At 34.4% G+C, this 22,403-nt stretch overlaps 1 long non-coding RNA gene across 3 annotated transcripts; it reads left to right on the forward strand.

Moving 5' to 3' along the window:
* Nucleotides 1-2,843: 2,843 nt before the first annotated feature.
* Nucleotides 2,844-6,186, forward strand: LOC141720439 (uncharacterized). 3 transcript variants are annotated; one of them, XR_012574347.1, is made up of 6 exons: nucleotides 2,844-3,071; nucleotides 3,600-3,733; nucleotides 3,909-3,956; nucleotides 4,223-4,310; nucleotides 5,514-5,668; nucleotides 5,871-6,186. It is a non-coding gene; the product is annotated as an uncharacterized LOC141720439 (long non-coding RNA). The 3 variants fall into 3 exon arrangements; XR_012574348.1 differs by having other exon boundaries at nucleotides 2,845-3,071; nucleotides 5,514-5,550; XR_012574349.1 differs by lacking the exon at nucleotides 5,514-5,668 and having other exon boundaries at nucleotides 2,845-3,071.
* The last annotated feature ends 16,217 nt before the right edge of the window (nucleotides 6,187-22,403 follow it).

The following is a 22,403-nucleotide window of genomic DNA, read 5'->3' on the forward strand; positions in this document are numbered from 1 at the left end:
CGCCGGGACTCGTACAGGTCAAACCGTATCCCAGATCGAAAAAGTCAAAACACGGAAAGTGTTCAGAATAATCAGATTAGATTAGGAAGGAGGTTTCCGAAGAGTTTCGGATTGTAAAAACGCAAAAACAGTTGAAGTTGGACGATTTCAAATTTTATAAAATAATTTTATAATTACTTAAGAATAACAATTATTAATTCTACAAATCCTTATAAAATCAAATCATATAATAATCCAAAAATTATCAGAAGAATACCAAAATTATCTATATTTTATTCTGGATGATTACAAAATAAAATATCCTAATTTTACCATATATAAACACCCAAATATTAATATCAATCATCAGCTAATTCACCAAAATTCACGTAATAATTACATAATAGTTATTTATTGATAAAAATAATTACACGCGATATCCCGGATATTACATGTCTCATCAAGCTCCCAACATCCAATCTCCACATCCACAAACATCCAAATCTAATCTCTTCAACAACAAGTCTCCAATCTGCAAGCCTCCAATGACTCACTCACAGCTCAGGTCACAACTCTCACTACTTTGGTGCAGAGTCAACAAAATGACATCAGGTACCTGGTAGACTCTCACAAACATCTCAAAATGCAGAATTCTATCTTAGTGGGAGCTATTGTGGGTGCCTTGAATGTTCCATTACCCGCTCTACCTGAATATGTGAGGCCAGAAATTTCAACTCCATTACTCCTGCCTGCTACCAAGACTAAGGGGGATATGGAAGTTAGAATTCAACAATCCAAGAAAACTGGTAAATCAAAGGTAGCTGGAAAATCTACTACTCACTCTGGTCAAAGTTTTACACAATTAAAATCTCTCAAGATGTTTGAAAAGATAGACTCCAGAAAGCTGCAGAAGGACCTTGTCAAGACAAGGAGTTCAATGAGCTATTAAAGTTCTAAGAGTGTATCTTCACAACAACTACATCACTTACAAAAGATCTTTGGCCAAAACATCAACTTCCTAAGGGTGGTGATAGTAAAGGTTGGAATTTTTTTGGAAAAGAGGATAGTAGCCAATGTCAATGATTGTGGCTTGGATAGATGTTTACATGTGTCACTCTCAAATCTTCAAACCATAAGAGCATCTGAATTGGATGTAATGGTTTATAGAATCAATCCAGTAATTCCAGAGGACACCAAACTGCTTAATAAACTCAAGAAAGCTCAGATAGCTACTTTTGCAGAAGCCTATCTATATTCAAGCAAGGGGTGACCTACATCTTTCCACAAACCAAATAGTGCAGATACTTTACAGTTCCTAAAAATTGTGTAAGGGGAAATACAAGATTGATTATGACATTGGATATTGATCTTAAAACCAAGAACAACAAAACAACTAAAGATAAAGAGATGATCATGATGCTGGGAAGATACCTATAAAATGCTGAGACCATGTTGCCAACTATACAGTTCAATACCAAAGATGACAAAGATGATAATGAGCAGAAGAATGATGAGTAAAAACCTTCTGGCTCAAATTCAAGTCATCTAAAGTAACTGGCAGCAAATTAGAAGAGAAGAAGCAGGATGAGAAGAAGAGGGATGATAGAAAAAGGGGAGATGAAAGCAGAAGGAGGAAGAAGGGTGAAGAAGAAGGTGTCAAGAAAAATGTCCTACAAATCCAAATCTCTCAAACTCAAACCACCAAGCATAGCCAAACACTATCTCAGCCAAACCTACCTTAAAAGCCAAAATTCTTGTACAAATAAACTGCAAATACCCTACTCAAAATACCAATCACATACAGCCATACCACACTTAAGAAGATCTCGAACCTACCTTCATTCAAGCCTTCGACCATAACTCACTTCAAGTCTGTTGGAAGAAAATCAAAGAAAATGCAAGCTGGTGCTAAGGTCATCTAGAATTGCTTCAATTAAACTGAATTTCTGCCTTTAAATATGTGCATCACAGATGAAGACTTTTTCCAACAATTAGCTGAAAAAATTGTCAAAGTTTGTTTTGTATCACTAGCAGAAGTCAGAATCTACTACCAAGATGGCTCCTTTATTTTGCTTAGCAGTACAGTAATGGAAACTTTTTCAACCACAGAATTGAAGAGGGTAATTAGCTTGATGAATGATAAGGATTCAAGTATAAGAATGTGGAAGGATGTGTTGTCTGAAAGGTTGAGGGAAAGGGATGAAAAATATGCAAGATTGAAGGCTGAAAAGGAGGAAAGGGATAAAAAAATATGCTAAGGAGATAGAGATTTTTTAGCAGAGGTCAAATGAGCTCAAGGCAAGGGGATGGGTATAATATCAAAGGATGGACATTTTATGAACATACAAGTTGGCAGATTCTCAAGATTCAGAGTGAGTTACTTAAATGGTTACATAGTAGATGAATGGCTCAAGCTAGTAGAAGTTCTAAGAGGGACTGGAATAATAGAAGAACTCCAGGTGCTAGCACTATGCCATAAGTGGGCTACTGTAATGTAAGTGTTACAAGCAGTGTTATATTAGCTAAAAAATTTTTGTCCTATTGTAACACCTCTCAATTACTGTTACAATAGCTATAAAGTTAGTGTTGCATAAAATTGCTGGTGTTGCACAATATTTAACACCGGTACCTAGTGTTACATTAATTACTTTTTAATTTTGAAAATATTAAAGTAAATTTTTTTATCATAAATTAGTAATAAAATTATATTCTAGTTTTTAAGTGAATGAAGAATGTAACATATAATATTATTTTATTTTAAAAATTATCTACAATAAGATAAAAATATTTTTATTTTTCATTTGATAAATAATAATTAAAATAAAAAATAATGCACGGTTTCCTAAGTGAAAATTTGGGCGGTATTCCCCCCAAATGAAAACCCAGTTGTATTCCTTCCCCAAATGACAAATCTCTCTCAACTCTCTCCCTTTACACTCTCGGACTCCCTCTCAATCCCCTTTCTTGGCTCTGTCTCTCGTCAAACACCATCTCAAAAATTAGATCAACCCTCACTTTCCCGGCCTGTACACTCATTCTCTCTCCCCTTGACTGACTACGACAACGATTACAAACTTTTCTTCTTCACTCTGGTTAGATTTCTCATTTTTAATTTTTTGTCCAATTTTGAGATAATATTTAAGGCTAAGCATATTGTTACCATCTTCTTCTCTCCGCTTCGATTAGTAATTTATTTGTATTTGACAAATTAGGGTATTTGAGTTGATGTTTGAGTTAATTAAGATACCAATTAGGGGTTTTTGACTGATTAGGTGTCTGAATTGGTTTCGAATGCTTCATATTGAAAAGTCGATGAAAGATAAAAAGTCGATATATATAGTTTGGTTTGGGCTCACAACTGCTTTGCTTGCTTTCTGACAGATCTTTTTCAATTCCTCTATACATTTTAGGAGTTAAAACACTGATTTTTTAATCATTTTCTTCTTGATTTTCAAGTGAGTTTTGACCTGAGTTTCTGGTGCCTTCTTTCGGTGAATTCCGTTGAATTTTATATTACGGAAGTTATTGCTTCTTTCTTATCGTAATCCTGCGGAAAATTTTGAAGCTTAAATAACCCAAGTTTATGTTTGGTTTCTTACTCTTTTAGTACTTTTTTGCAGCGAAATTCAGCATATAAGGTAGCACTTTTCCACAGATTTTTTAAGCAGATTTTATGAGTTATTGGAGCACTTTTTACAGCATTTCTTGGTGAATTTCAGAACTGATTCAGGAGCTGAATCATGCGCTGGTTCAGGTTAGTTTTTAAGTGCATTTCAGCAGTTTTTTCAGGCATTTTCATCAGGGTTATGGCCATTTTCCAGCATATGTTTTGTTTGTTTTTCTGCAGATATCTGGACCATTACCTTTGTTTTTCAGCATATTTTATTACAAAATTATACAGACTTTTCTGTTGTTTTGACCTTGTTTAGGATCGAGACACCGGAAACTCTAAAGGATATGACTTCTGTGTTTCTGAGGTGAACCTAAATAAACTCTCATTAGTTGCCAAAATTAAATATTAGCTATTTTTTCTTTTCAATTGCTTATGCTGTTAACTTTCTCTAGCATTTTTTTAATGGGATCATTCATAGTCATGCCTGCTATTACTTACCTACCATGTTGTGAAAACTCGGAGCATCAGTATCCTTTCATCTGCCCAAATAATTTTTTGGATTTTGCATATTAAGGTTTCAATATATGCCATTAGGTTCTAGATTCTTAACTAATATGTGCTCTATACCAGGATCAAGGAGCAACTAATGTTGCATGTGCTGCTTAAAATGGATTAAAATGGGTGATAAAACACTTATTGTTCGGCGTGCTACCATCAGGTTGGAACTTCTAATTATCTGGATTCAAGACCACTTCTTAGGTTTTTGTAAATGTTAAGTTATATATATGTGTTAACGAATCATTTTATGTGCAAAGTGCCAGGAACGTTTTGTCAATTACTATTTCTGCTTCTTAGAGTATCATCATTAATCATGGTATATGTATACATTTTTTGAGGTGTTCACATTTTGTGTGTCAATTACTTTACATTTGATAAGTTGGATTGTCTTTTGCAAAGCGTTGAAACTATGATATGATACTAACTAAAATATTGTATTTGATAATTTACACCCAGACTACACCTTAAATTTATGACAGGAAGCGTTGCATTTTTTAAAGATTATATTTTTATCTCTCTGATTTACATCTTAAAGTTAATCATTACCAGCTACTATCTGGATGTCAACTTGTAATTTTTTTTCTAGGAAATGTGCTTGCTATAAAAACTTTATCAAGCCTATTTTTGTGTCATGATTCTGTTCTATCCCATTTTTGTGTCATGATTCTGTTCAATGAAGATGTTCATATCTCATGTAAACTATATACCAGATAATATTGGTGGGAAAGCATACCGGATCTTACCAACTTTTAAAGTGTCACAAGATCAACTTAATATGAATGACATAATTAATTTAGCTTTTGTGTATGTTTAACAAAACCTCCCAGACGTATCACTATATTGAGTTATAAATTATAATAAGCTTTCTCTTCCATGCTGTGTGTTTTTTAATCCACTTTAGTCTGGCTTGTACAACTAGTATCTACATATTTCATGTTAATTCTTGGATTACCAGCGTTTAATCAAATGATGGGCAGTATGTTCAGGACCATAGAAATGAAAATTTGAATGCTCTAAATGCTCCTATTATTTTATTTGAAATGTGCAAGTATCGTACTGTTGCATAGTCTAGGTATGACAATACGTATCATTATACATCTACTTTATGTAATTAGCTAATTAAGTATGTAATTTTATGCAGACAGTGCATATACACCTAGGTTGATGAAGTATAAGTCTTGTTTGTTTTAATATGACTTGGCGTCTTGTATTTTGACTTTTGAGTTAGGAGGTATTGTTGCTTAATTGACTAGGCAAAACCTAAGATAATGTAATTGCTAACTTTATTTGAATGAAATACAACAAATTGATATGATTTCAGTTGTTAGTATGTCTTGATCAATATTACTATATTTGTATGCAGGAAATCGATTTGTAAAATGATATGACTTCGGTTGTGGGTAAGAACCTGTATCTTTGTCTTGCTGCCTCCCTAAGTATTAGTGCCTTGTAATTGAATTTCATTGCCGCTATCAAAGTTGGTTGTAGGCTTGAAATCTCTAAACTATTTGCATACAGGTACGTAATCTTTTGATTCTTTAAAGTGTCTTTAACTTGATACCGCGGTCCAAATAATTTGCATTGACAAATGCTCTCTATAGTTGCACTTATCTAAATGCTCCTTAGCACTTGTGTGATATTACCAACTTGGTTATTGTATATTTCTTTGTCTAAATTATCCGAGATTTACATTTTTTTAATCGTTGATCTCATCTTGTAGGTATCTAAAAAAACGCACTTCTTAGGGATTACTCTTTATCCAATTCAAGTGATCTAGAGGACAATAACACCCGTGTCACTCAAGGAGGCCGACTTCTTAGATATTGTATATTATTTTACATTGGTACATTGCTCAAAGTTATGGTTGTCAATATACTTGTAGTAATCTAGTAGAGTTATCATTTACACTTGGTTTGGAGATGAGACTATTATGTATTACTTTTTTGATGTTACATTGTTACTGGGAATGTTGTTTAAAAATAACATGTATTTTAAAATATTTAAAATTAATCCTTACATTTGTCTATCCTACTGTATCCTACTGTATTGTATGTTTAAAAATAGTATTACGTTAGTATTGCTCAATTATAAAAAATTGGTGTTGCAATATATAAAATATACTGTTACAATATGCTATATGGGCCCACGGGTGGATCCCACTTATGCAATCTTGACAAAACTATTGTATCACTCATTTTATGTTACATTTGGGCCTGTTAGTGTTACAGTAGGTGCCTATTGTAACGTTTTCCTCTATGTAACAATAGATCAGTGAAGTGTTACATTAGGGTGTCTATTGTAATGCTTGTATACGTAACGCCCCATGGTGTTACAATAGACCTATTGTAACACTTTTGGGGCTTATTGTAACACCATTTAGGCATTACAATAGCCCACTTATGGCGTAGTGTAGTAAACCTAAATGACCTCATTAGAAAACAGTCAGGCTATGAGAAACTCATTTGATGACTATAATTGTGGAACTTATGTAATCGTCAAATGTATAAAAGTTGTATTTGTACATCTGTGATTGGACGTTCAAAGATGTAGTATCTAACTGGATTGCATTGGATAGAGATTTGAATAAATATGTGAGTGGACCTAGCTGTTAGGTATTATGTTTTGTCTTATTTCACATGTATCTTGGTGATATATAAACCAAGAGTAACAAATGTTTAGAAGTGAAGAATCATAGTTTAGTTTTAGAACAAAAAGAGAAAGCAAGCTGTATCTTTAGTCTCTCTAGTTACACTGGTAAGCAGCTGTGTGTTATTAGTATCACAGAGTAATCTTCTCAATATATATCTTGTTAGATATATTTGATAATGTCATGGCTAATATGTTTTATGTTTAGTTTTCAGATCTTACTTAACAGGACAAATCAGTACTTAACTGGAAATTAGTACTTATACTGGAAGTCAGGACTTAAGGATATCAGTACTTATATTATCAGGAGATAATCATCAGAAGTTGGATATCAGGACTTAAGTGCTGAAGGACGATTAGATAAGGGAAGTAGCTGATTAAAGGAAAGAAGATCGAGATAAACATAAGAAGAGATATGCATGAAGAATGAGTTATGTGAAGAATGGAATACTTGGAAAAAAAGATATCTGATTGATATATTTTAGGAAGCAGAATTATATTCCATATCAATTAAAGAATATCTTGTAACTGTGTAGTATATAAACACAGACATAGGGTTTACACTCGATGTGTTATCATTATTCGAGAAGATTATTCATTGTAACCCTAGCAGCTCTCGTGATATTTGTTCATCACTGAGAGGTAACAGTTCCATACTGTAACAAAGTTTATTGTTTCAATAAAGTTTGTTTTCTGTTACTTACGATATTAAAGTTCGATTTGATTGTATTATACACTGTATTCACCCCCTCTACAGTGAGTGTGACCTAACAAGTGATATCAGAGCTTATCTGTTAACACACATACAGTTAAAGATCCAAACACAATCATGTCTGACACAGAAACTCCAACTAAGCATACCAAAACTGAAGAACCTCCAAAGACACAAATTCAAAGTCGGTATGAAACCATCAGAGTTCCCATACTGAGACCATCTGAATATGCTATATGGAAGGTGAGGATGACCATGTTTCTGGAAGCTACAGATCCAGAATATCTTGATAGAATCAAGGAAGGGCCTCACAAACCAACCAAGCTCGCTGTTGCAGTTGCAGGTGAAGCAGCAAAAACCGTATCAAAGGAAAAGAGTGATTATACTGCTGAAGATATCGCATCAATTGCTAAGGATGCTAAGGTACGACACTTACTGCATAGTGTCATTGATAATGTAATGTCAAATAGGGTAATTAACTGCAAGACTGCTAAGGAGATATGGGATGCTCTGGAAACAAGGTGTCAGGGAACTGACACAATTAAGAAGAACAGGAAGACAATACTCACTCAAGAGTATGAACACTTTGGTTCAAAGGCTAATGAATCATTGACTGATTTATATGATAGATTTGTCAAACTCTTGAATGATCTGTCACTGGTTAATAAGGAGTATGATCTTGAAGATACAAACCTTAAATTCTTGTTAGCTCTTCCTGAATGTTGGGATTTGAAGGCAACAATAATAAGAGACAACTACAGTCTTGATGAAACAACTCTTGATGAAATCTATGGAATGCTCAAGACTCATGAATTTGAGATGGAACAAAGAAGCAAGAGGAAAGGAGGAAAGTCAAGAATAGTTGCTCTTAAGGCTGAAGAAGAATTCCCCAAAGCAGCTTCCTCAAGGAAAGACAAGGGTAAAGCTCTTTTTACAAAGTCTGATACTGAGTCATCAAGTTCTGAAACTGATGATGACTCAGATTCTGAAAGCTTACCTGAGGCTGATGCTGATGAGGAGATGATGAAGCTGTGTGCTCTTATGGTGAAAGGAATCACAAAGATTGCATACAGAAAGTTCAGGAAGGGAAAGAAGTTTTCCAGGAAAGGCACAAGTTCTGATAAGAAGAATTTTAGAAGATCTGAAGGCAGAGGAGGAAAGTCTGACAGAGGAGATTATACCAATATTAAATGCTATAACTGTGGCGAGAAAGACCACATATCTCCTGATTGCAAGAAGGTAAAGGGTGACAAAGGCAAGGCTCTTGTCACAAAGCAGAAAAGCTGGACATACACCTCAGACTCTGAAAGTGAGGAGAACTATGCTTTGATGGCAAATGCTGATAAAGAAAGTGCTGAGAGCAGTTCTGAAGCTGCTGAAACAAAGGTACCTCAGACTACTTGTGCTTTTCATACTGATGATATAAATGAGTTGAGAAGATATCTTAAAACCATGTTTGTTAGTTATAGAGATCAAACCTTAACATGTGAAAGATTAACTTCTGAAAATCTTGCTTTTAAGAAAAGAAATGATTTCTTAGAAAAAGAGTTAGTTATATTCCATCAAACTCAGAAGGATAGAGATGATGCTTTTTATGTTAGGGATGAAGTGCTAAAAATGAATGAATCTCTAAAAACTGAGTTAGAAAAGGAAAGAGAGATAATCAGGACTTGGACTAACTCTGGCAGAACAACTCAAAATTTGCTAAGTAGTGAAAATTGGAAAGAGGGCTTAGGTTATGGAGAGGATAAGAATGATAAAGGAACTGAAGAAATTAAGCATGTTGTTAAGCAAAAACCAAAGTTAAAACCTGTTAAGTTTGTAACTGTAAAGTCTGATAATGAGAAATCAGAAGTTAAAGAGGAATTAACTTCTGACAAACTAAAACAGGAAAAGACAGCTGAAGTAAACATAGGCTTAATGACTAAGAAGCAGCTTAAGCATAAGCTGAAAGATGTTAAGAATGCAAACAAGGTAAAATCACCTAGGAAAATAGGAATGGAAAGGAAGGTGTGAATAAAACCAATGATTATAAACTTGTTCCTGATGCTCCTAGGAAAACATGTCATAACTGTGGAAGTTCTAACCATCTGGCTTCTTTTTGCAGGAAGAATAAAAACATTAACTCCTTACCTTCAAAATCAGGAGTTAAGAGTCAGTCTGTTAGATATAAACCACAAAATCCTTGTTTTCATTGTGGTAGTTTATGGCATTCCATTTATACTTGTAAGGAATATCATAGTTTGTACTACGATTATTATCAATTAAAACCTTCTTTGAAGAAAGTTTCCATTGTTCCTTCTAGTGTAAATTCTGATTCAAAGTCTGATAGTGTAAGTTCTGATAAGAAAAATGTTAACATAAACTCTGATGCTAAATCCGCTGCAAATATTAACAAACTTAATAAGGCCAAGGGATCCAAGCAAGTCTGGGTCCTTAAAACTAATAATTAGTGGTCTTTGTGATTGCAGGGCAACAGGAAAAATATTCTAGTTCTGGACAGTGGATGTTTAGGACATATGACTGGAAATAAGGCCCTGCTATCAGACTTTGTGGAGAAAGCTGGCCCAAGTGTTTCTTATGGAGATGGTAACATTGGAAAAACATTGGGATATGGCAATATCAATCTTGGGAATGTCATCATTAAAGAAGTAGCTCTGGTCTCAGGACTTAAACACAATCTGCTGAGTATAAGTCAAATCGGTGACAGAGGTTATCATGTTGATTTCTTTGAAGAACACTGTGAAATTGTGAGTAAATCTAAAGGCAAAGTTGTTCTGAAAGGATACAGGCGTGGTAACATTTATGAAGCTAAGCTTTCAACAAGTACTGATGGTTCTGCAATCTGTCTGATAAGTAGAGCATCAATTGAAGAAAGCTGGAATTGGCACAAGAAACTCTCTCATTTAAATTTCAACAATATAAATGAACTGGTCAAAAAGGATCTTGTGAGAGGACTGCCAAAGTCAGTATTTGCTCCTGATGGTCTTTGTGATTCTTGTCAGAAGGCCAAACAAAGAAAATTTACATTCAAGAGCAAAACTGAATCATCAATTCTTGAGCCTTATCATCTACTACATGTTGATCTATTTGGTCCAGTAAATGTCATGTCTATTGCAAAGAAGAAATATGCATTGGTCATAGTGGATGAGTTCACTAGATACACATGGGTGTATTTCTTGCACACAAAAAGTGAAACTGCATCTATCTTGATTGATCATGTCAAACATCTGGATAAATTGGTCAACGATTCTGTGAAAATTTTAAGGAGTGATAATGACACTGAGTTCAAGAATTTTATAATGGAAGAGTTCTGCAAAAACCATGGAATTAAGCAGGAATTTTCTGCTCCTGGAACTCCACAGCAAAATGGAGTTATTGAAAGGAAGAATACTCTCATTGAAGCTGCACGTACAATGCTTGAAGAAGCAAAGCTTCCAACCTATTTCTGGGCTGAAGCTATGCAGACTGCTTGTTTTACTCAAAATGCAACACTCATTAACAAGCATGGAAAAGCACCATATGAGATGGTGAAGAAAAAGAAGCCAAATCTGAAGTACTTTCATGTATTTGGATGCAAGTGTTTTGTTCTCAAGACTCATCCTGAACAGCTATCAAAGTTTGATCTAAAAGCTGATGAAGGAATCTTTGTTGGATATCCACTTTCCATAAAAGCCTTCAGAGTCTATAATTTGAGAATAAAAGTGGTCATAGAATCTATCAATGTCTCTTTTGATGACAAGAAGATTACTGATCTTGAAGATTTTATTGACCATGATCAGCTGAGATTTGAAAATGAAGACTCAAATTCTGATACTGAAAATCCTGACAGTCTAAGTCCTGATACTGTAAACTCTGATGGATTAAACTCTGATGTTATTGAAACTGTGGTGACTACGCCAAAGGAAAATGCACCTATGCAGGGGGAGCATACTCAAGATCTTACCACATCTCAAGAAACATCAGAACATACATCTGGCTCTTCAAGTTCTGATTCGTCAAGTTCTGATAAGCCAAGTTTTGATAGTGCTGAAAATCTTAATTCTGAAAAATTCAACTCAGAGAGCATAGTTTCAGGGGGAGCATCAGAAAATGAAAATGAAGACAGTATGGATCATGGGGGAGCATCCAGTTCTAAAGAAAACTTCCATCTGCAAGAAAGTGGACAAAATCACATACACCTGATTTGATAATTGGAAATCCTGATGCAGGTGTCAGAACTAGAACAGGTACTTCAAATGAATGTCTTTACAATTCTTTTCTTTCTCAGACTGAGTCAAAGAAAGTGGAAGAAGCTTTTCAAGATGCTGATTGGGTGCAAGCAATGCAGGAAGAGTTAAATGAATTTGAAAGAAACAAAGTCTGGACCCTAGTGCCAAGACCAAAGAATAGATCTGTTGTTGGTACAAAGTGGGTATTCAGAAACAAAACTGACAGTGATGGCATAATTACAAGGAATAAGGCAAGGCTGGTTGCAAAAGGATATTCTCAACATGAAGGAATTGATTATGATGAAACATTTGCACCAGTTGCTAGGTTAGAAGCCATAAGGATATTTTTGGCTTATGTTGCTCACAAAAAGTTTACTGTCTTTCAAATGGATGTGAAAAGTGCTTTTCTCAATGGAGAATTGGAGGAGGAAGTATATGTTGAACAACCTCCAGGCTTTGTAGACTCCAAACATCCAGATTATGTCTACAGGCTTGATAAAGCACTTTATGGACTTAAGCAAGCTCCTAGAGCATGGTATGAGACTTTAGCTCAGTTTCTTCTGGAAAGTGGATTCAACAGAGGAACAATAGAAAAAACACTGTTCTACCTCAACCATGGAAAGGACTTACTTCTGGTCCAGATTTATGTTGATGATATCATTTTTGGGTCTACAAATGACAGACTTTGCAAGAAGTTTGCCAAACTGATGCAGTCAAGGTATCAGATAAGTATGATGGGGGAACTTAGCTATTTTCTGGGCCTTCAAGTCAAGCAGAATGAAGAAGGCACTTTTATTTGTCAAACTAAGTACACCAGAAACTTGCTGAAGAAATTTGGAATGCAAGATTGTTCAAGTGCATCCACTCCCATGGCCACTGCAACAAAACTGGATAAGGATACTGGTAAATCAGTAGATATTACTGATTACAGAGGTATGATTGGCTCTCTACTCTATCTAACTGCTAGTAGACCTGATATCATGTATGCTACCTGTCTTTGTGCAAGATTTCAAGCAGATCCAAGAGAACCTCACTTAACAGCTGTGAAAAGAATTTTTAAGTATCTTAAAGGAACAGCTGATCTGGGATTGTGGTATCCTAGAGAATCATATTTTAAACTAATAGGTTACTCAGATGCAGATTTTGCAGGTTACAAAATTGACAGGAAAAGCACAAGTGGAAGCTTCCAATTTCTTGGAGGCAGATTGGTTTCTTGGTTCAGCAAGAAACAAAAGTCAATTTCCACATCAACTACAGAAGCAGAGTATATTGATGCAGGAAGCTGTTGTGCACTGATTCTTTGGATGAAGAATCAGCTACTGGATTATGGGTTAACATATTTCAAAATCCCTATTTACTGTGATAATCAAAGTGCTATTGCTATGACAAGTAATCCAGTTCAACACTCTATGACAAAGCACATCAGCATCAGGTACCACTTCATAAGGGAACATGTGGATGAAGGTACAGTGGAATTGCACTTTGTTCCAACAGATTAACAACTAGCAGATATCTTCACAAAACCATTGTGTGAAGCCACTTTTACAAGATTGGTAAATGAACTTGGAATGATTTCAGGTTCTTTCTCTAAATCTGCTTAGTCTTATTCTGTGTTATCAGACTTTATGATCAGTATTTACAGAATTTAATCTCTTTGTGTATTCTGTGATTAATTGATAAATGTGTTTAAGTACTGACTGTTGTCTGATATATGTTTCTAAACTCTGATAAGTGATATGTCTGTTTAAGTAACCATTCAATCCTATGAGGATAACTGTGCTAGATGCTGACCTAGCAGTCTTCAATAAACAAATGATCCCATGTAAGAAGTAATTATTTCTATGGAAATCTATTGACACAAGCAAATTCTGATAATAGAGCTAAGTTGAGTTTACTTTGTTTATCTTATTATTAAGTCACAAATTAGAATAATGCTACTCATCTGTTAAGTTCTGATACTAGTAATTCTGCTGAATGCACTAAGTGCTGATAAACCTCTCATATCAAAAGGAAAAAGCAAAAGGATCAAAGAATAAAATCAGGTACTCCTTTGAGATCTAGAGTAAAAATGTGGAAGGGACGACCCAAGTGCATTGCTGGTATTAAGTAAATATGCATTAGAAAAGCAAAATATTTTCTTGGTGACTTTTTACACTCTATGATTACTGGAGAAATACTCTAATAATAGCATAAATTCTGATAAGCAGTCGTGACTCACTTACACTGAGAAGCCACTATAAAATGGAATTCAAAAAGATGCATAAAATTAGCACAAAATAGTTGAGGTGGACTCTAGCATGAACTCATTCAACATTAGGTTACAGAATAATGACAGCTCTTTAGCAAAGTTTTAATTATGCCTTATTTCTAAGATGTACTGAAGTGAATCAGACTTTATTCTTTGTCTGAAATTTAGCTTAATGCACAGCATCTCGTTGAGCGTGGAGAAGCATTGGGAACCCCAATTTCTTTCTTCGGAGCCGTTTCTTTTCCCCGAAATTCTAAGTGAGGTCATAATAGTCCTTTCTTTCGAAGTAAACTTTCAGCATCGAATGAGAACTTCTCTAATTAGATCCATTTTGTTTTGAAAAAGGATTGAAACATCCATAAGAATGATGAAAGTTACTGTGGTGGTCCGTGTTGTTTTAGATAAACAGTCATTGTGTCACTTTGCACAAATTCTGAGGACAAGTTCTGGTTGCATGTTCTGATGATTAAGTTCTAAAAAATATAACTTAGAACTTGTATGAGGACTTACTAAGATAGGCATTCTTTTTTCGAGTTAAGAAATTATGTTATGATGACTGTTAAGTTCTGATATAAGTCTAAGTTCTGATATTCCAGTCTAATTCTTTACTTGACTTATCTGTGGATAAAATTTTATAACAGTCTCGGTTCAAACTAGATTTATGTTGAAGTGGAAGATTAATAGTCACTATGGTTAGGGTTAATGGTATTCGTACTTGAACAGTCAACTTTTACTTGCTTCTTGTGCGCATTAAATCATGTTTTCTCTTTCCAATGAATGTTTTTCTTTTTCCAAGTCTGGGGAGACGAGGTAGAATAAATTCTATCTGTCAATATTAAATTCCTTTGCGTCTCCTAGCATTCTCTTGCCTATATAAGCAACCACTTCACATCAGTCTTTCCATCAAATCTTTTCTCTCAACATCAACTTACCTTCATACTTTTTCCTTCAAAAACACCATGGTCAGATACAACATGTTTTTGAACTACCAAAACTTCAATATGGAGCTAAGCTGTGCCGATTGGTAGCAGGAATGGCACGTTACTGCCATTCCTGATGAGATATGGGACTCTGTCCCACAGGAGGTACTCACCCACCTCCTGTTCTTCTATATGGACTACCATCGCCATCTGGAGCGATTGGAGGAGGAAAGGCTGGAAGCTCTCCACCAGCAAGAGCGAATCATTCGACTCGCCATCTGGTTTGTCGAGAGTAGGAAGAAGAAATGATTTATTTTCTTCTTCCTGTTTTTCTTCATCATCAGCCTTGCCCTGCTTCTTGAGCTAGGACTAAGGCTGTTGATGTTAGGTCTAGCAGCTTAGGGAAATCTTGTATAAGTTCTGATGTAATTTTAATTTCATGAATGTATTCACTTGATATATTAATGAAATTTGTTTTTGTTTCAAGATTTTGTCTCTAAGTTATTTTGTAATGCATTGATAAATTCTGATAACGATTCATATTCTGATGACCATATAAATTATGTTTTCATTTAAGTTCTGATTTTCCTTTTTCAGTACTTACTCACTTGATTTATCTTGGTCATTTTCACTTGTTTTATTTTCAGAATATTAATGATGCAGTGAAAAATAATTAAATCAGTGGGAACGGTTTTAATTTTGAATTAAAACTGTTTCTCCTTAATTAATGGAATATCTGGGTAAGTGGAACGGTTTTTCCTTGAAAAACTGCAAGTGGGTAAGTAATGATTACTGTTTTCTCGCGCCCAATAACTATCCGTTATTACTGCATGTCTGACAGGTGTCCAACGGTAATATTTTTTTTCAGAGTATAAGTACGACAGAGAGAGGATTTTTTAATCTTTTATTTCCTTTCATACTTTTTCTCTCTACTTGCTTTTACTCTCTCTCTCTCTCTTCTTCTCACGTTTTTTTTCATACAGACATTTTATCAAACACCTACCAGACACTCTTCAATCTCAACTTTTCACATGGCACCCAAGGACATAATCTTCAATGGAGCAAAGTTTGTTCCTAATAACTTCTCTGCTATCCTTCACACATCAGAGGCACCCTCTGAACTTCATTTCATTCAGGATTTTCTCACTAGTTCTGATATTGGGTACGCTCTAACTGAGCCTGAATCAGTCTCTGGAGTTCAAGTATTGGAGTTCTGGAGGAGTGGAGTATATGATGATGGTGGTGCTCAAGGGTCCCCGAGTATTATCTTTTCATCAGGGGACAATGAGTATGTTGTGACTTTGTCTACGGTTCGACAAGCACTGTATCTACCTGAGAACTGTGTTTATTCTACTGTTGACGAACCGGTTCTTCAGAACATGATGGCCAATCTAGGATATGAGGGAACATTGGCAAAGCTTGGCAAGTTGAAGAGATCTTTCATAAGGAGGGAATGGAGTTTCTTCTTTGACTGCATTACCAAGGCTTTTGCTAACAAATGCTCAAATTTTGATGCAATTCCCATATTCAGCCAAAAAATCGGGTATGCTCTTATAAATCACACTGATTTTGATTATGCAAGTGCTGTCTTAGGTTTTATTGGGGATAGGATGACAGAAGATCGAAATACTGTATATTTTGCCAGATTTTGTCAACTTATTCATAGGTTCTGTTGTAATCAGCCCCAAAATTTTGGTGATTTAGTTTCATCCTTTAGACTAGCTAAAAGAGCTTTCACTGATTTATTATCTACTGATAATAAGAAGGCTGTGTTAAGACCCCTCTTAATACCTTTATCTGTCAAACAAGCATTAATCACCTATGACCCTGTTAAGTACACTGCACTTTATCCTGATGTTCAACCATCAGAACCTCATCCCTCAGTATCTACTGTGAAGTCTTCATCTTCCAAATCTAAGAGGACAAAGACTGATTCTCAAACACCTCAAAAGAGAAGAAGGATTGCCTTGAGAGATGAATCTGATACTGAGGACCAGGTTCCTTCTTCAGAACCTGTTGTAAAAGAAGCTGAGAAAGTGACTTCTCACAAGGATTCTGGAATTGGGGGATCTAGGCTTCTCAAGAGGCTTAGAAGAATGACAGTTTCTGAAACTCCCAAGGAATCCAAATCTTCAAAGAGATACAAGAAACAGAGGGCAAATAGGCCAGTTTCAGATGATGAAGAGGAAGCAACTAAGGAAGGGGATCAGGAATCTCTGATCTCACAAGAAAAGGAATTTGCTAAAGTCACTTCTTCTCCATCAACTCCATCTAAGGAAGCTGTTTCTGAAAAGGTCAACACATCCTCTGTATCTCCTGTTGATCCAGGCACAAGTGCTGATATTGATGTTCAAAACTTGGTTATGCCTGAAGTAATTCTCTTAGAAGCTCCAACAACAACTAATCCTTCAACAACACCTGTTACTGATGTTGTTCAAACTCCAGAGTTATCTACAACACCTCTGCATCAAGATGCTGATGATCAGACTTTAGGTGAGCATCAGGATATGGCTGTTGATCAGAACTTAGAACCATATCAACAATTAGAGGATGCTGAAGCCTCCATTGCTACTCACACTGTTATTTTATCAGAAGATACTGATTCTGTAAGTTCTGATGCTGCAAATGCTGGAGATACTGGTGATGCTGCTCCAACTGCAGATGCTGATGAAGCAGGTCCTTCAGGACATGCTCCTCAACAGACTATTCTTAAATCTGAACTGGTTAAGAAGTTTGTTACCAGAGAAGCTCCAGTGCCTTGGAGTGAAACTCCTGCTGGACGGGAGTGGACTAAGGAATGGAACTCAGTTTCCTGTGTTCCAAATGAGATTCATCTTGCTGAGCACTTGTCTAAAGCTGATGAAATGTTAAATTCTGATGATTTCAAAACCCGGCTTCGAGTCACTGCATTGAGTACTAGACATCTACAAGGTCTTCATTCAACTACTCATGCAGAGCTACACAAGATTCAGGAAGAATTTATTAAGCAAGGAGAAGTTTGGAAACTTGACAAGAAAAGGTTCTTCCAACCTACCTTTGACATGATTGCTAATATTGAGAAGACTCAAGAAAAACAACAAGCTCAGATTAATGATATTTTGACAAATCAAGCTTCTCACCAATCTCAACTTACTGAAATCCAATCCTCGGTGGAATTGCTTGTCTCTCTCCTATTACCTGCTGATGCCAAAAAGGGGGAGAAAGTAATTAAGTCCAAATGCAAGACTGACAAGACACTGAAAGGGAAGGATGATGAAAAAGATGATCAAGGAAGCTCTGGAATGGGTAGAGGTCATAGTCTAGGTAGAGGATTCACATCAAGAAAAGCTGAAATCACAAGTCACAGGACAAGTTCTGATACTGGGAAAAGAATAAGTTCTGCTACTGGTAAAAGGATAAGTTCTGATGAACTTTTAGATCTTGATGAGGAAATGTCAAGACAGTTATTTCTTCAGGAAAATCCAGGAATGGACTTGGAGAGTTTAATGGAAGAAGAAGCCAGGCTTAAATCAGAGAAAGTCACATCTAAATCTGAAGCTTCTGGTAAAAAGCCACTTCCAAAACTCAAAGGCATTGTGATCAAAGAAAGGACAAATACTGAAACAACATTGGCTAAATCACAACCGCAGATAGATCCAAGATCCAAGGGTAAAGAAAAGGTTGGTGAACCTATCAAGGTTTATGTACCTCCTGAGGATGAAGAAATTACTGATGAAAATGATGATCTTGCTCTGACTTCAAGAAAAGTTCTTAAAACAACCTCTGACATGGCTCAAGTTGTTCAGAGTTAAGAAACTGTGAGTTCTGATATTTTGAAGAAGCAAGTAACCTCTGACATAGCTCAAGTTAACTTGATATCAGAAGATAGACCAAAGACACTCCTACCAGGATTCACTAAAGCAAAACAGACTCAACCTTTGAAGTCTACTACAAGTGGTTTTGAAGCTAGAGTAGTTACTGGAAAGGAAGCAAGAGATAAAACTGGATTGGGAAGTGCTGATGAAAGAAGAATACAGAACACTACCAATGATCCAACTTCCTTGAGTGAACCAGGTATTGGAGCAACTCCTGAGAGATTGAATCAACTAGAATCTGTACAAATGGTTTACCATACCTACTTGAAAGAATACATCTTGTTGTATTTCATGACAGATGGTAGGGTTTATCATATAAGACAAAATGCCATTCCATTGAAATATTTTGAAGAACTGGAACATGTACTATTCTTACTTCAAGTGGATGACAGAATAACAGGAACTGCTGCAAACTATTTGAAGGATCAGATTTAGAGACAAAAAAGGCTTTATTCTGTTAAGTCTGACAGCATATATGTTCCAAAGTACAAAGATCACAAGGATGATATAGTTGAAATGAAGCCCAATTCTGCTCAAATTATAACTACCTTTCTAGGGTATAGGGCTGTGGAATTCAATCTTGAGTCTGATAAAGCTTATTTGATCAGACTGGATCAGGATATAAGAAAAGAAAAGATTAATGATCTCAGGGCTGCAATCTTTCAAATTGGTGAAGATACTGCAGAGCTTAAAGATGCCAAAATGAGAATGATTGATGAACTTAGATATACTGAGAGATGTTTGTTGAAGAACTATCTCAGAACAACTCCTGACATCAGAGAGATCAGAAAATGAAGCCAAGTCAAAGATCTACAACTGCTTAAATTCTGATATTTGTACAGACTGAAGTTGTTATCAGAAGTTGAATATTGGTAAAGCTTTAAGGACTGTAAGTTGTAGCTATCTAGTCTAATTCTCAAGCATTTGTACTTAATGTTTTTGACATCATCAAATATCTGTTAAACTTGTATATTATGCTAATTTATAAGTTGGGGGAGATTGTTAGATATATTTGATAATGTCATGGCTAATATGTTTTATGTTTAGTTTTCAGATCTTACTTAACAGGACAAATCAGTACTTAACTGGAAATCAGTACTTATACTGGAAGTCAGGACTTAAGGATATCAGTACTTATATTATCAGGAGATAATCATCAGAAGTTGGATATCAGAACTTAAGTGCTGAAGGACGATTAGATAAGGGAAGTAGCTGATTAAAGAAAAGAAGATCGAGATAAACATAAGAAGAGATATGCATGAAGAAGGAGTTCTGTGAAGAATGGAATACTTGGAAGAAAAGATATCTGATTGATATATTTTAGGAAGCAGAATTATATTCCATATCAATTAGCGAATATCTTGTAACTGTGTAGTATATAAACACAGACATAGGGTTTACACTAGATGTGTTATCATTATTCGAGAAGATTATTCATTGTAACCCTAGCAGCTCTCGTGATATTTGTTCATCACTGAGAGGTAACAGTTCCATACTGTAACAGAGTTTATTGTTTCAATAAAGTTTGTTTTCTGTTACTTACGATATTAAAGTTCGATTTGATTGTATTATACACTGTATTCACCCCTTACAGTGAGTGTGACCTAACATATCTCTAGTGAAAATATCAATCCACCATAAAGTTTTTAAACACCTGTTTATTTACTTTTTGTTCTTGAATACTATTATTGTTTATCCGCACTTAAGCATATTCAAACACAGTTATATATTTTTGTAAGAAGTTTTCAAAATTTCAAAAAGGAACCAGAATTTCATTCAACCCCCCTTCTGTAATTCTGTTGTTAGATTGTTAGGGAATAACAATCACTAGAGCCAACAAGAAGTTTGTGATGAGATCCTAAGCTCTCATCATTAATTCTGTATTGTGAACCAAATTAAGAGTAGCTTCAACCTCCAGATTTGATTGGCTAGCCAATACTAGATAAATTATGTTTGGATGCTGAAATGTTGAAGCATCTAGATTTACACTATCCAAAGAAGCATAATTATTAATTGTGAAGTATAAATCGTACATTTATGTATAAGTAGTTTATTTTATTTTTTTATTTCATATAATTTAATATAATATTTGGCCATTTCATTGTGTTGGATGACGATATTAAATTGATGACAAATAAAAATATATGAGTATGTATTTATGTATATATGTGTGTGTATGTGTGTGCGTATGCATGTATGTATATATATATGTATGTATGCATACATGTATGTATTAATTTATATATATGTATATATTTATTGTATTATATGTATGCATGCATGAAGCATAAATAAGTAGTGTTGTTGGAGTTGTCATGCCTTATACTATTCTAAATCACCAATAGACTATTTTTTTTAATAACATTTAAAAGGAATACACCAAGAACAACTCCAATAAAGTCTTAATATGTTTTTATAATTATTATTATAAAAATGAATTCTAGTATTTTAGGATATTTTATCGTATCTCCACTCCAACAATATTCCTTATATGTGTCGTTAGTGTTTTGTGCCCTAAATACAACAATATTATGTTTTGTTTATAACATTTGGATTATTAATATTTATGTTCTATCGATTATTTTCTTTATAATTTATTATGTCTTAATTTACTGCAATATAAATATTAGACTAATAAATGTAATTGGAATATGATATGCAATCTATATTTCTAAGTACGTGACTTATAAATGAGATAATTATGAAAATAATATTAATATTGCTAAAGGTCCGTAATCGAGTATAATTATTAAGGAACAATAATAATGCATTAAGACTAATATGTTTATTGACTGATGATCACATCTCATTAATCATAAGTATGGTGATACTAAAGTCGAAAACACATGCACATGTAAATATACATGATGTTCGGTAGACCCGATGTGAGATTCTACATGTCTGTTATGTCATAAGTAATTTTCACAGAGATAATAATATAATGATTGTTAGACTTGAAATCATTATAATTATATACGAGAATTAATGTACTTTGATTATATTAAAAGTTATATTTGACCAAGGTAATGATAAAAGTGTAATTTAGATATATGATAAATCGTATGAGAAATATGATTGATATATAAAACTTTTACCTCCCTATTTTAAGAAGTGATATTATTGACCTATTGTGTGAACTAAATTATGAAATACATGGACGCGCTCAAATATTTATTTGATATACTCATTGATCAAGGAAATCTGAATTAGAGTATAATAAATATGATACATTATATAAGTCTAGTTTAATATGGTTAAATGGATTATATTATAGTATACATTTTTCATGAAATGTTTAACTGATAATCAATTTAATTATTATTATTTAGATAACAATGATATATAACTAGATGTCACAGATTATTTATAATTTTAATATGAGATGTTAAGATTGTTATCAATATAATAATAACCTACATCATTGTACAAAAAAAATCTTGAAAAATATTTAATTTAAATTCAATTTTGAATTAAATTGGAAATTCGAATATTTTTATTTTAAAATATTTTCCGAATTCTGATTTCCTTGGTAAAATCAATCTCAGACTGTCAAATATTTTTGTTTGTCGTTCAATTTTGCGACTGCTAAAATTTTAACTCTCCCAAAATCGACCTGGCCGATACACACACACATGATCGATGTGTACAATTATAAATCGTGT

Source organism: Apium graveolens, chromosome 4 (genome assembly GCF_009905375.1).
Source record: "Apium graveolens cultivar Ventura chromosome 4, ASM990537v1, whole genome shotgun sequence".
In the NCBI taxonomy this organism is placed as follows: Eukaryota; Viridiplantae; Streptophyta; class Magnoliopsida; order Apiales; family Apiaceae; genus Apium; species Apium graveolens.